This window comes from Gymnodraco acuticeps, unplaced genomic scaffold, assembly GCF_902827175.1.
Source record: "Gymnodraco acuticeps unplaced genomic scaffold, fGymAcu1.1, whole genome shotgun sequence".
NCBI lineage: Eukaryota > Metazoa > Chordata > Actinopteri > Perciformes > Bathydraconidae > Gymnodraco > Gymnodraco acuticeps.
The window spans coordinates 272,371-286,468 of NW_022991956.1; the positions used below are offsets into that span (position 1 = coordinate 272,371).

The 14,098-nt window shown below is 45.2% G+C and overlaps 1 protein-coding gene across 1 annotated transcript in view; it reads left to right on the forward strand.

Moving 5' to 3' along the window:
* LOC117535971 (high-affinity choline transporter 1-like) overlaps positions 1-14,098 on the forward strand; it is a 48,767-nt gene that overhangs the window by 9,710 nt on the left and 24,959 nt on the right. The window lies entirely within an intron of this gene.

Here is a 14,098-nt window from a genome sequence, read left to right on the forward strand (position 1 = left end):
GACCCGACCACGGATAAGCGGGAGAAGATGGATGGATGGATGGAACCCTGCTTTTAAAAATGTCAAATCACAAATCTAATTGAGAGATTTATGATCGCACCACTCTATTGAGGCCTCCATTTTCATCCAGACAAGCCCAAAGTCCCTAAGGTGTATGACATCAACGCGATGGCATGGATGTGATACAACTTCCAGGATCTATAGTGTTGGCAAAAAACCAACGTTCCAGAAACTTGCGAATGGTGAATCGACCATCCAGACCTGTGCAAATGCGTTTCTGCTCCAAAATCAAATAATTGTAATTTGGACAAGACCAATGGATTTCTATGCCCTCAAAACATACATTTAGACAAACAATTAGGATGAGTTAGGGTATTTTAAAACCCTGAGCCTGTTTTTCAGGCCTCAGGCTCGAAGATTACATGCCCAGAACAAATGACTATATCTTCACTTCTAAAAGGGGTAAATGAATAATCTTTTTTCTCAAAGTAATGATACACCTGTGAGTTGGATGTAGAAAAGTCAGAATCAATATAGATGTTTTTATTTTAAAGTAAATTCAGATTGAACATAGTAAAAAAATGTAAATTATAGTTTCCGTCTAAAAAGAAAAAACATTACTTATAGTGAAAACCACCCTTGAATGATGGGATAGTAGACACAAATCTTTAGGAATCCAAACTATAACATATAATAAGTACCCTGTATCAAGATTGATGCAAAACAAGTGATGATACTTATACCATTGGAATCTGTGGAATCTCAGCTTTCATATGATATCTAGTCCGTGCAGATAGCATGAAGTATAAAATATCGCTACCGTGAGTTATGTGCTAAGTGCGTTAGCACTCTTTCGCTTAGTGCTGATTCAGACGCTTGGCGTTAGACTTGTGTTTTGTTTAGGTAAAAATTGTTCATATCGTCAGTTAGCTAAGTTTCTTCCCGTTAAGTGGGTATGACACATTAATAGGTTGTTAAATGTTAAGAAGCCCTGAGACACAGTTTCGTGAATATTGTTGTGTTTCGGGGTTAGGGTTTAAGGGATTTTTTTCGGCCATCTTGGACGCCATCTTGAAAATTAGACCTTTGTAGTGGGCAGATTCTGGTAGACTTTTAGTATGTTATTAAGTACACCTGATTCTAAAATAATCCATTGAAAAACCTTTTGTGCAGCTGAATGAAGCTTAGCGCAAGTTCAAGCAGGAAGACCAAGCTCTTCATTCATATTACACGTCACTTCTCTACCCTATCCTCCCTCATTAAGTGATCGGGGGCGTCACTCCCCAGCTAACCAATCACTCCTCTCTCCATTCTCACAAGCCTATCGTTGCACCTGCTAATCCCTTTATATCTGCTCTTCCCTCTTGTCAGCTGTCATTCCAGGTGACAATACGCAAGCAGCAGCAGGGCTTCGTCCCAGCTCCAGGCATTATTCATCAGCTCCGCAGTCTTGCGGATTAAGCTACAGGCGGCGTCCCCCAGTCGGCTAGCGGTTCCAGCCGGCCGCCCCGCAAACCTGGACGCGGGAGGAAAAGACAAGGAAATCGGGCTCCATGGAAGTTCCTCCGGCTAATGGAAATGGGCTACTTCACGCAAACAATTGACGCACGTCTTCAGTCTCTCGAGAGGGCATCACTGGCATCAGGGCCGCTCAAATGCGGCGCTTCCGGCCTTCACGCGGAACGGGCCCTCATGCATGCAAAGCTTCACCCACTTCTGGCTTCAACCACAACCCCTCTTGCAGGCAGGCAGGGCTTAAGCTACATCCCATTGAAGCTACTTCTCCTCCCGGCTCAATAGCCAGTCATAGGCGGCTAGCAGGTTCATTGCACAGCCCAGGCTCTCGCCTCTTTTCCCCACGCCTCACCTCTAAAATAGGCGTCAGGGTAGCGCTGGCAAGAGGCAGTTTGCAACACATTCACGAGATGTTCGTATATGCATCGCTGCCTTTAGTTCAGGGTTAAAGTGAGTCAGGCAGCGTCGGGTGTAACGTGTTACAGCATGGAGTTATGCAGTTCGGGTAACTACTACCCGTCACAATGCTCAGTAAGTACCGCAGTTTCAAGCTTCAACACAGTCATGGACGCTGCCCCATCCGTTGGTTTTGGGGGGTTTCTTTCAGGGAGAAAGAAGTTTACGTAAGATAATAGAAGACAGTCTTAATCACCCAATAAAGCATATCAGCATCTGTGACCCCTGCCTCACTATCTCTGGTGGTGGGTATGCGTGTGTGTGGCCCTTTAATGACTCTCCCTCTGTTGCGGCTTTCACACCAGCGCTTTTCCCTTTCTAGCTCCGAGTGGGAGCTTTTCTGGTTCAGCTCCGGGTTCCCTTTTCTGCTCCCGCTCTGTTCACACCGCCCAGCACCCGACTGGTGCTGCCGCTGCTGCTTCATGACGTCACCGTTTACATCGCTGATTTGCTCCCCAACGGCATTACGGCGCTCACAACAACAACAACGGGGAACTGCGTCGGGTCGATGATCGTGTTGCTTTTAATCACACGAAGCCAGATTAAATTGAATAACGACTTCTCCAACCGTATACTTTGCTCCAGAGTGCCGTGTTCATTGTTTATTAATGTGTTTCTGCAGCATTTACCGATGTTGTGTTGGCTGCTCTTCCACGGGAGTTTATTCTCCTCCGTTAGCTCCCGGTTAGCTCCCGGTTAGCTCACACTGCTGCGGCCGCTCTAAAGTATTCACTGTCCGACTCACACAAGCAGCTGATACATATCCCCAGTTCCCCTTAGCCTAAGTGAATGTGTGTCAGTCTGAATTGATGCTGTTTGGTATCACAACGCTGTTATGAAAGTTTCTCTGGTATAAAATGGGTGATGTTAGCATAGCAACCGAAGCTAAACTGACTACTTGCTATTGCTATCCTATTGTGGCATAAACCGTTTTCTACAGGCACATTTTACCGGTGTATTTTTATTATGATTCTACTTGTGATAGTCGGACACGACAACCTGTGCAGCCCATGTATTGATTCCATCCGATAGCTGCTATAATATAATACAAAACGTCTGCCTCTCTCCACAATGATCAATAACAGTGAACGGATGGTCAAAGTAAGGTACAAATAAACAGAATCACACGAAGCCTGGTTAGTGTTGCCTGACTTTATAAAGTGTGTTTATAAGCACTACTGCTTGTAGGCAGGCATGACAGTCGACCCATGTTCAGGGGAGGTGGGTGTAGTTTCCTGCACGCCTCGACGTAAGAGAGACGTAAGCGACGCCACCTCTTAGCTCCGAAGCTCTTGCCTCTAGACCAGGGGTGCCCACACTTTTTGGGCTGGTGAGCTACTTTTGAAATGACCAGCTCACCGAGGTCTACCAACCAAAAATAAAATCCCAAATTGCAAGGGTTGCTGAATAACACGTTTTATTTATACATGGGATAATAGGGCTGCAACAAACGACTAATTTGATAATCGATTAATCTATCGATTAATGAAACGACTAATCGACTATTCAGACTATTACTGCATGCCTTGCACAATTTCTCAAACCCTCTTGTTTAGCCATCAACTTTTAGATTTAGCTTGAGGTTGTTTTAGGCATGTGGAAACTATAAGACAATAAAGATGAATACTTGATTCAAAAGTACATATATTATTAAATTAACAAATTGTGAACAAAACTAACATCGCTTTTTATTTAAATTAAATAAATAATATTTCACATCAAAAGAAACAACAATGTTTTAACAAATCGTATTAAATAATCTGATGACAGAACTGTGAACAGAATAGCTGAAACTTTAACAAAATAAAGAGTAACTCAGTTTCCTATAATCATTAACCCATGTTTGAATCATTGAGTTAACTGCGTGTGTTGCTGCTGTACTGTTCTCACTAGATGTTCCTGGAATCTAGCTATTCAGTCAGCATAAACATGAACTTCGAATAATTCCAGGAGAACGGGATTCTGAATTGGAGATTACTGAAGCTCTTGAATATTTTTATATTCTTTATTGTAAAACTGTAACACACAAGAAAAATACATTGTTTTACAGTTGCAATGGGATAAGTATACATGACAGGTATACGGAAACACAACATAAATTACCATGCTATAGTCATGCTAGACTAGTTAGACAACTTAGAAGGCTAACAAATCTATGTTATAACTGAAGAGAAAACAAGAGTTTAGCTAAATGCTAATATGCTAAAGAGGCTAAGCTAACAACGAGCTAATATGCTAAAGAGGCTAAGCTAACAACGAGCTAATACGCTAGCCGATTACTGTTACATTGTCATTGACATGAGGCGTTAGCTTAGGCCTAGTGGTGCAGATGCAGTTTAACATTGCATAATAAAAGGTAAGAAATACGATCAAATTATGAAATAAACACCGTTCTACATTAATATAGTTTCGACTAACATATTTACTTACAGACAATGCGCTTAACGAGTCTCCTATCATCCATCTTCTGGAGACTCGTTAAGCGCATTGTCTTTTTACAATAAAGAATATAAGAATATTCAAGAGCTTCAGTAATCTCCAATTCAGAATCCCGTTCTCCTGGAATTATTCGAAGTTCATGTTTATGCTGACTGAATAGCTAGATTCCAGGAACATCTAGTGAGAACAGTACAGCTAGCATACATAACACCTGACGTGGAAACGTTACTCGTGGATGGGGCTGCAGAGCTGCTAGAAAGACAGTCGAACCCGGTGCATTCCTCCGTCTGAATGTGGTGCACTTTTGCTAAATGTTTGACACATTGCTCGTGTTACCGCCCTCACATGCTGAACTCTCTTGGCAAGGAGCATTGTCCACCTCAAGACGGGTAACATTTAACCACACCTTGGAGCGCTTCTCTCCGCCATCTCCGTGTGTTGCTGCTTGTAGCAGCCGCGTGTGTGTAAACTGCCCCCCCCCTCGCGCACAGACGGGAGAGAGAGATCTCGTCTTGATTGGAAAGATCGAAAATACACCGACATTTGTTTGTCTTTTTGCATGTTAGAAACGAGTTGGCGACACTAAGATTGCGAGATAATATTTGTGTAGCAATAATACATGACCTTTCTCTTTCTCAACTCGCTACTCGGAGGGAAGTCGCTGCTATGCCTTGTGAACACTCCGATAATGCCTCTCCACGTTACCTTTCTTTGGCAGAGCGACGCTTGCTTTACAAATAAGGCAAATAACCTTTGAATGTGACATCACAAACAAATATTCTTCCTCCCATTCTGGGTGGAAGTGGTTTGTCTTTAGCTTCTTGCTCGGTCCCGCACTCATTTTGTTGTTTGTCTCTTGTTTGTCTCTTTAACTTAATTTGAGTTTTCCCGGCACTTGACTTATTTTGTATCGCTTTGCATTCTGGGTTAACAGACTGGAAAGCGATAGGTCGCTTTTTCTGTCAATCAAGTAAACTCCTGAATTAAGTGGCAGGGAGGCCAAGGGAGGAGGGATCAAAACCTGTTTTGTCTATTTTAACGGAACAGGATTTTTTTTTTTATGAATGACTCGCGATCTACCAGCATCACCCCCGCGGTCGACCGGTCGCCCGCGGTCGACGTACTGGGCACCTCTGCTCTAGACCGACAATTTTTTGGAGCTGGAAGTAAACCCGATTCCGGAGCTAAGAGCCGGCGCCGCTGCGGTGTGAACAGGAAAAACCGGCGCTTTTCAGGCTCCAGCTCCGAGCCGGAGCTGAAAAAGCGCTGGTGTGAAAGGGGCATGTGTGTGCTCACGGGAATTGAGGACACCTGGCGGCTGGAGCTAGCTGGATAAAGGACTGGACCGGATCTCGCTCTCTCTCTCTCTCTCTGGCAGGAGGACGCAACGTGAAGAGCAGTCACGACCAGCTGACCTCTTGTTTCGCCTGTTTGTGTCCTTCAGCGGCAGCCAAATAAACTCTTTTTTTTTCTATTCACGCTCTCGTTTCTGTCGCGCGTTTGTTGTGGCTGAGAGCCAAGCCATGACAGCTGGGGGCTCGTCCATTCCGGTAAGGTAAGCTGGTGTTGGGAGTTAGTTCATTATTTGTGCGGCGTTTCCCCTGGTAGGTTATAGCGACGGTTCCCTTGGGATCGTTGGGCAGGGTGTTTAATGTTGTGGTGAAAGTGGCTGAAGCCTCGGCTTGGGGGCAAGGCCGTGGTCGCAGTATTGTTGCTAGCTTGCTAGTCGCTTTGCTGGGCCAGCGGTCTTCAGTGCATAAGTACCCGCCGCAAGTAACTACATGAAGACTAGGGAGGAGATTAGTTAGTGGGTGCCGCAGTTAGTGGGGGAACTCCAATCATTTATTTTTGCTTTTCGTCTCAGTGTAAGCTCCGGTGTTGTGTGATAGTATGGCGGATGTAGACGCATTTATCAGGGCTCCATCTCAGGAAGCCCTTGACAATTTCTCAATGGAGCAGCTGCTCGTTATTGCTGAACATTTCTCGGTTGAAATCGTCGGCGATAAGAGGCTAAAAAGCACTATAAAAGACTCTATTGTGACGGCATTAGGTGAAACGGGAGTGTTTCCGGCAGAGAAAAGAGGTGTGTTGTTAAAACCACTGTTGCAGGCTAGTTCACTGTCCTTTGAGCAGCAGAAGGAGATGTTATTGTTGCAGCTGAATCATGACAAAATGAGGCATGAGATGGAGGTTGAAAAGGAAATTGCAGTGGAGCGGATGCGGCAGGAGACTGAGAGAGCCAAACTCGATATGGAAGGACAACGTCTTTCTATGGTCAGAGATGGTGCGGCGTTGGGTGAGCGGCACGGTGAACAGGTCCCATCATCGGTTCGATGCTAACAACTTGCGCTTGTTACCGCAATTTAATGAAAGTGATCCTGACACTTTTTTTTTGAACGGGTAGCTAAGGCTAGGGATTGGCTGGATGCAGACTGTGCCCTGATGCTTCAGTGTGTGCTCACAGGAAGAGCACAGTTTGAATATTCCGCGTTATGTCTGGAGGATAGCTCTAGCTATGTTAAAATAAAATTGGCGGTGCTTAGAGCATATTAACTCGTTCCTGAGGCTTATCGACAGCGTTTTAGGTCCTTGGAGAAAAAACAGGGTCAAACATATGTGGAAATGGCGAGGGATTTGTCGGTTCATTTTAAACGTTGGTTAGCTGCTCTGGACATCACTTATTTTGACAATTTGGGTGAACTCATGATTTTGGAACAGTTCAAAAACATTCTTCCTGACAACATTGCTACTTATATAATAGAACACAGGGTTACTTCGGTGTCCGAAGCTGCGGTGGCAGCGGATGAGTTTGTGTTACTTCATAAGGGCAGGTTCGGAGGGCGCGCTGGAGCTCTACCCGTTTTTGAAGGAAGTAGAAGGGCTGTTGATGTTGGTTCATTGGGGATGGATCCAAAGAAAGTGGCTTGGGAAACATCTGAGGATACTTGTAACTATTGTCGTGAGAAAGGCCATTGGAAACCAGAATGTCCGGCGCTTAGAGCAAAATCCAAGGGAGGAAGATTTGTGGGTAAACCAGTTGCATTAGCTGTTCCTGTGAAAAGCTGCTGTGTTAACGAGGTGCTTACGGACCACTTATGGGGATCAGAGGTTTTGGCGTCCTATGATCCTTTTATAAGAGAGGGCTTGGTGTCATTGGTAGGTAGCAATGTCAGAGTTCCAATTAAAATTGAGGGATACCGGTGCATTTGACTCCTTTATCGTTGACTCTGTTCTGCCTTTGTCTGAGGAAAGTGACACTGGTGACACGGTTCGGAGTCGGGGGATGGGATTAACGGTTTTCCCTGTTCCTGTTCATAAGATGTATCTTGACTGTGACCTTGTTAAAGGGGAGGTAGCTATTGGTGTACGCCCAGCTTTTCCAATCAAGGGGATACATTTCATTCTGGGTAACGGTTTGGCAGGTGGTAGAGTCTGGGCTGATGTTCCCTCTGTGTTGTTAGTCACTGGTGGTCTGATTGAGTCAGGATCTGAGAAGTGCTCTACAGTGATGCCAGACGTCACGGCCTCGTGTGTGTGATCACACGTGCTAGGGCGAAAAGGGATCATGACTTGCTACCAGATGGAAAGTCAACTGACACAGTGGAGGTTCCATCTTTGTCTGAGTTTTCGGTATTACTTACACACCATGAGGTGGGAGAGGAGCAACGTCAGGATTCTTCGTTGAAAGACCTTTTTGACTGTGTTGCGCCAGTTGCACAGGGGGAAAATACTTCAAGTGGATACATGTTGCATAATCACTTGTTGTTTAGAAGATGGGTTCCTGTGGCTGTTGATGGTGGGGGAACTGAGGTTTTCCAGCTGGTGGTGCCAACTAAGTTTCGTCCTCTGGTCCTAAAAGTCGCACATGATGAGTGTGGACACTTTGGGGTTCGGAAAACATATTTGAACATCCTGAGACACTACTTTTGGCCACGTCTAAAGAGAGATGTGTCGCAGTATATTAGAACATGTCATGTGTGTCAGCTAACAGAGAAACCAAACCAGAAGATCAAACCAGCACCACTACAGCCGATACAAGTGGTAAGTGAACCGTTTACACATCTCATTGTGGATTGTGTGGGCCCTTTACCGTGTTCAAAGTCTGGTTGCAAATATCTGCTGACTGTGATGTGTCAAACCACTAGGTATCCAGCGGCTTATCCTTTGAGGTCGATTACAACTAAGGCTGTGGTTAAGGCTTTGTCACAGTTTATTTCAATATTTGGTATTCCTAAGGTCGTCCAGAGTGATCAAGGCTCCAATTTTTCATCTCACATGTTTGCTCAGGTGTTGAAGCTTTTGAAGATTAAGAAGAACCAGTCAACAGCTTACCACGCTCAAAGCCAGGGTGCCTTGGAAAGGTTTCACCAGACATTGAAATCCTTGTTGCGTGCTTACTAGGGGTGTAACGGTTCACAAACATTTCGGTTCGGTACGTACCTCGGTTTTTTGGTCACGGTTCGGTTCGGTACGTTTTCGGTACAGCAGAATTTTTTTTCACAAAACAAAACATATATATATATTTTTTTATTATTATTATTAAACTGTGAATAATGTATTCACTCAAATAAATACAAAATATAATAAAATAAACATTAAGGTGCAGCATTTCGATGAACTGAAATAATCTGTATTTGAACTTTACTGTACTAGTACTCACAAAACATAAACTATTAGTTTGGGGTTTTTAATTATTATTAAACTGTAATATTCACTCAAATAAATACAAAATATAATAAAATGAACATTAAGGTGCAGCATTTCGATGAACTGAAATAATCTGTATTTGAACTGTACTGTACTAGCACCTAAGCAGCCAGTTTGACATTAGGACTTGCTTGTCATTGTATTTTCATGTTTTTTTAAAGAAAAATGAACTTGTCCACATTGCTTGCCGAAAGGGCAGATCTGCTGGCACTAACAATGTCTCCTGCTGTGGAGAACACCCTCTCGCTAGGGACAGAGGTAGCAGATACAGCCAGGTAGCGCTTTGCTAACATTGCAACATAAGGATAGTTGGCGTTTGTAATAGCTTTGGCTCGGTCTGAAGAAGTGGAGGCTTAAATGCTAGCTGGAGTTGGGTTTGCACTTCAGTCTTTTTTCTTTTGGTACCGGTGATATTCACGTTCGGGTGATGCCTTTTCAAAAGAGTGTGCAAGTTTGATGTATTGCCAGCCGCGTAACCAATTTTAGTTGAACAATGCCGACAAACAGCTTTGGTTCGGTCCACCTGTCTTTGTCCGTCATCCTTGTACGTAACTGCAAAACCAAAATGTTCCCAAACCGGAGACTTCAATGATGCTGGAGGATTTTCGAGCTCAACTTTATCTGCGTTCGTCATTCATTTTTGACAGTTCCTCAAATTACTGACTACATTTGAACGCATCCCTCTGACCAGCTCTCATAGTATGCCTCTCATCCAATTAAATGACTTGCTCGCTCTATGACGCGTTGAACCCAATGTGAGAAAATTACTCTGAATGCTGCGACGCAGCACCTGAGATTACTTCCAAAAAGTTATTCACGTTCTCAATTTTTTACGTTTAACGTTATATTCGTTCGGTACACTTCGGTACACACCTGTACCGAACCGAAGGGCCCGTACCGAATAATTTCGGTACGGGTACGTGTACCGTTACACCCCTAGACTGCTTACTGTACTGAGCTAGATGGAGACTGGGATGAAGGTCTTCCTTGGTTGATGTTGGCTGCAAGGGAGGCGGTACATGAAGGTACGGGGTTTAGCCCTAATGAGTTGGTTTTCGGACATGCTGTACGGGGTCCCTTGGCAGTGCTGAAAGAGGGTTGTGTTGACACTGAGCCACCACGGAGCTTGGTGGATTATGTGAATGGCTTCAGACGTCGTTTGGGTGTTGCTTTGAGTATGGCACGGGAAAAGCTGTCAGTGTCTCAAAGTAACATGAAGAAGTTCTATGACCGTTGTTCGGCACGACAGGAGTTTAATCCAGGTGACCAGGTTCTATCACTTATGCCTATTGTTGGTTCCCCATTTCAGGCTAAGTATTCAGGTCCGTACACTATCATTGAGGAAACTTCTGACCTAAATGATGTTGTGGCAACACCAGAACGAAGGAAGACCAAACGCCTCTGTCATGTAAATCTTCTGAAACCCTACCACAAGCGGGAGGTTAACACAGACACAGAGGTGGAGAAGGATAAAGTGCAGCCGGCTGTGGTGGTGACACATGGTTTGACGCATGAGGGAGATATAGTGCCCGAACCTGATGATAGTTTGCTCTGTGGTCGTTTGAGAAATTCGGAATCGCTAGATAATTTAGACGGGTTGTTGTCTCATTTGGCGGCATCAAGACGTGAGGAATTATCAGCATTGGTACACAAATATTTGTGTCTGTTTGGAGACACTCCTTCGCAAACTGACTGGGCTGAGCATGATATTGATGTTGGGGACGCTCAGCCGATTAAGCAACATTTTTATCGCATGCCACCAGTTAAGCGCAGTCGGTTGGATGCAGAGATTAATTACATGGTGGAGAATAAAATTGCTGTCCCATCAGCATCTAGTTGGGCGTCTCCATGTATTTTGGTGCCAAAGCAGGATGGGACACCTAGATTCTGTACTGATCTAAGAAAAGTGAATGCGGTGACAAAATCAGACTCTTTTCCTTTGCCACGGATGGATGACTGTATAGATCAGGTGGGGTCTGCAAAGTATGTTAGCAAATTTGATTTGCTTAAAGGGTATTGGCAGGTCCCCTTGTCTAAGCGGGCACAGGAAATAGCAGCATTTATCACACCATCTGGACTTTATTCATATAAGGTAATGCCGTTTGGGTTAAAAAATGCTCCTGCTACATTCCAACGTTTGATGAATCGCGTGGTGTCGGGTTTAGAGGGCTGTACGGTGTATCTAGACGATTTGGTAATTTGCAGTGATACTTGGACTGCTCATGTTCAGCGCATCGAGAGGTTGTTTGAACGGTTGACAGAGGCACATCTGACTATTAATTTGGCCAAATGTGCCTTTGCAAAGGCCACAGTGACATACCTTGGTCATGTGGTGGGTCAGGGTTGTGTGGCTCCAGTTCTGGCCAAGGTCAGGGCAATATCTGAATACCCACAGCCCACAACCAAAAAGGAACTCCAGAGATTTTTGGGTATGGTGGGTTACTACAGGAGGTTCTGTGAACATTTTTCCACTACAGTTTCCTCTGACGGAACTTCTTAGGGCTAAGGTAAAATATACTTGGTCGGTCGACTGTCAGAGAGCGTTTGATAGTGTTAAGTCTCTATTGTGCTCCTCTCAGGCGTTAGCGGCTCCATGTTTTGATCGTCCTTTTAGTCTCCAAGTAGATGCAAGCCAGGTGGGAGTCGGTGCGGTTCTGCTCCAGGTTGACAAGGGGGGGGGGTGGAGAGACCCGTCAGTTTCTTTTCAAAGAAACTTAACAGTTACCAAAGGAATTATTCGGTGATTGAGAAGGAAGCGTTAGCACTCATTTGGGCGTTGCAGCATTTCACTGTATATGTGGGAGCAGGAGGACCAATTTTGGTTTACACAGATCACAATCCTCTGACCTTTTTGCATTCAATGAAGTGTCCCAACCAAAGGCTGACGAGGTGGTCTTTGTTTCTTCAGGCTTACAACCTTGATGTTAGGCACATTAGCGGATCCGACAATGTTATTGCTGACGCGCTGTCACGTGCTCCATAGCACTAAGTAGTTGTTTGTTTGACCTTGATGTGTATATATATATGGACTGTCATACTGTGATAAATATTTCTCACTCTGCCCATGTTTTTTAAAGTGCTTCTCAGATACTGGTGTTGCTAAAGGTGTGGCAGGGTGCTGAAGGCGAGGATTGCTGTGTGAAGGTGGTGTATTTCATTGGGGTTCTGGGGGAGTGCCATATGTGTGGTTTTGTTTTCCATGACTTTTTCCTTTGGTTTGGGATGGGGTTGGTGTGTGGTGCCGGTGGCCCTGGGGACACCGACTTTAAGGGGGGGGGTGTGACGACCCCTGCCTCACTATCTCTGGTGGTGGGTATGCGTGTGTGTGGCCCTTTAATGACTCTCCCTCTGTGTGTGCTCACGGGAATTGAGGACACCTGGCGGCTGGAGCTAGCTGGATAAAGGACTGGACCGGATCTCGCTCTCTCTCTCTCTCTCTCTGGCAGGAGGACGCAACGTGAAGAGCAGTCACGACCAGCTGACCTCTTGTTTCGCCTGTTTGTGTCCTTCAGCAGCAGCCAAATAAACTCTTTTTTTTTCTATTCACGCTCTCGTTTTTGTTGTGGCTGAGAGCCAAGCCATGACAGCATCTATGTCTCACCGTGGTGTAATTAATCTGCTAATTAAGCTAGTCCTATATCACGGGTCATGTTTCAGTATTTACCTAAACGTTCATTATTTTATGCTGCGCATATTGCACCTCATTTATATTTTGGCTTCATGCTCACATGGCTCGCGATAAACCAGGTTATGATATTCATGCATTACTGTACTTAAGCTAACAGCTGCATTACATTGTCTACATCTCCCTCTTCGCCCGGACATCGGCTCGTGCCGGCAATCCAAGATCTCTTCAGTTTACCTATGGTAAACATGCATATAACTGGTGGTGGTGTCTTAATAGCATTTCAGGGCTTCGTCCAGGATAGGTGCAGCAACCCTGCCGCAATCAAGGTAATTATTCCTCAGCCCTACAACAACCAGACGGCCATCCAAGATCTCTCTTACCTGGTATTTATGCATTTTAGTGGTAGTGTTCATCTGTGTATGTTTAACCCTGCATCGCAGGTCATCGACCATCGTGTCGGCAATGTTTAGTGGTAGTGTTCATGTAAGCCCGGCGCTGATTCCGGCCGTCGACCTCCGGGTCAGCATCTTATGATGTCAGTAAGCCCGGCAGCGATTCCTGCCGTTGTTTAGTGGTAGTACGTAAGCCCGGCACTGATTCCGGCCATCGGCCGGTCAAGCATCTTATGATGTCAGTAAGCCCGGCAGCGATTCCGGCCGTTGTTTAGTGGTAGTACGTAAGCCCGGCAGTGATTCCGGCCGTCGTTTAGAGGTAGTGTTCTCGTAAGTCCGGCGCTGATTCCGGCCGTCGACCTCCGGGTCAGCATCTTATGATGTACAGTAAGCCCGGCAGCGATTCCGGCCGTTGTTTAGTGGTAGTACGTAAGCCCGGCACTGATTCCGGCCATCGGCCGGTCAAGCATCTTATGATGTACAGTAAGCCCGGCAGTGATTCCGGCCGTCGACCTCCGGGTCAGCATCTTATGATGTACAGTAAGCCCGGCAGCGATTCCGGCCGTTGTTTAGTGGTAGTACGTAAGCCCGGCACTGATTCCGGCCATCGGCCGGTCAAGCATCTTATGATGTCAGTAAGCCCGGCAGTGATTCCGGCCGTCGACCTCCGGGTCAGCATCTTATGATGTACAGTAAGCCCGGCACTGATTCCAGCCGTCGGCTCTCGGGTCAAGCATCTACACTCTTAAAACTACTGGGTTAAAAAATAACCCAATCATAACCCAGCTGCTGAGTCACTATAGGACAGAACACACGCTGGGTTGTCTTAACCCATATGCTGGGCTGGATCATTTTAACCCATGTGCGGGGTTGTTTATTTGACCCAAGCTAGTGATTGAAATTAACTATATTGTTGGGCTAAATAGAATATAATAATAATAATGTATAATAGTGTAATGAA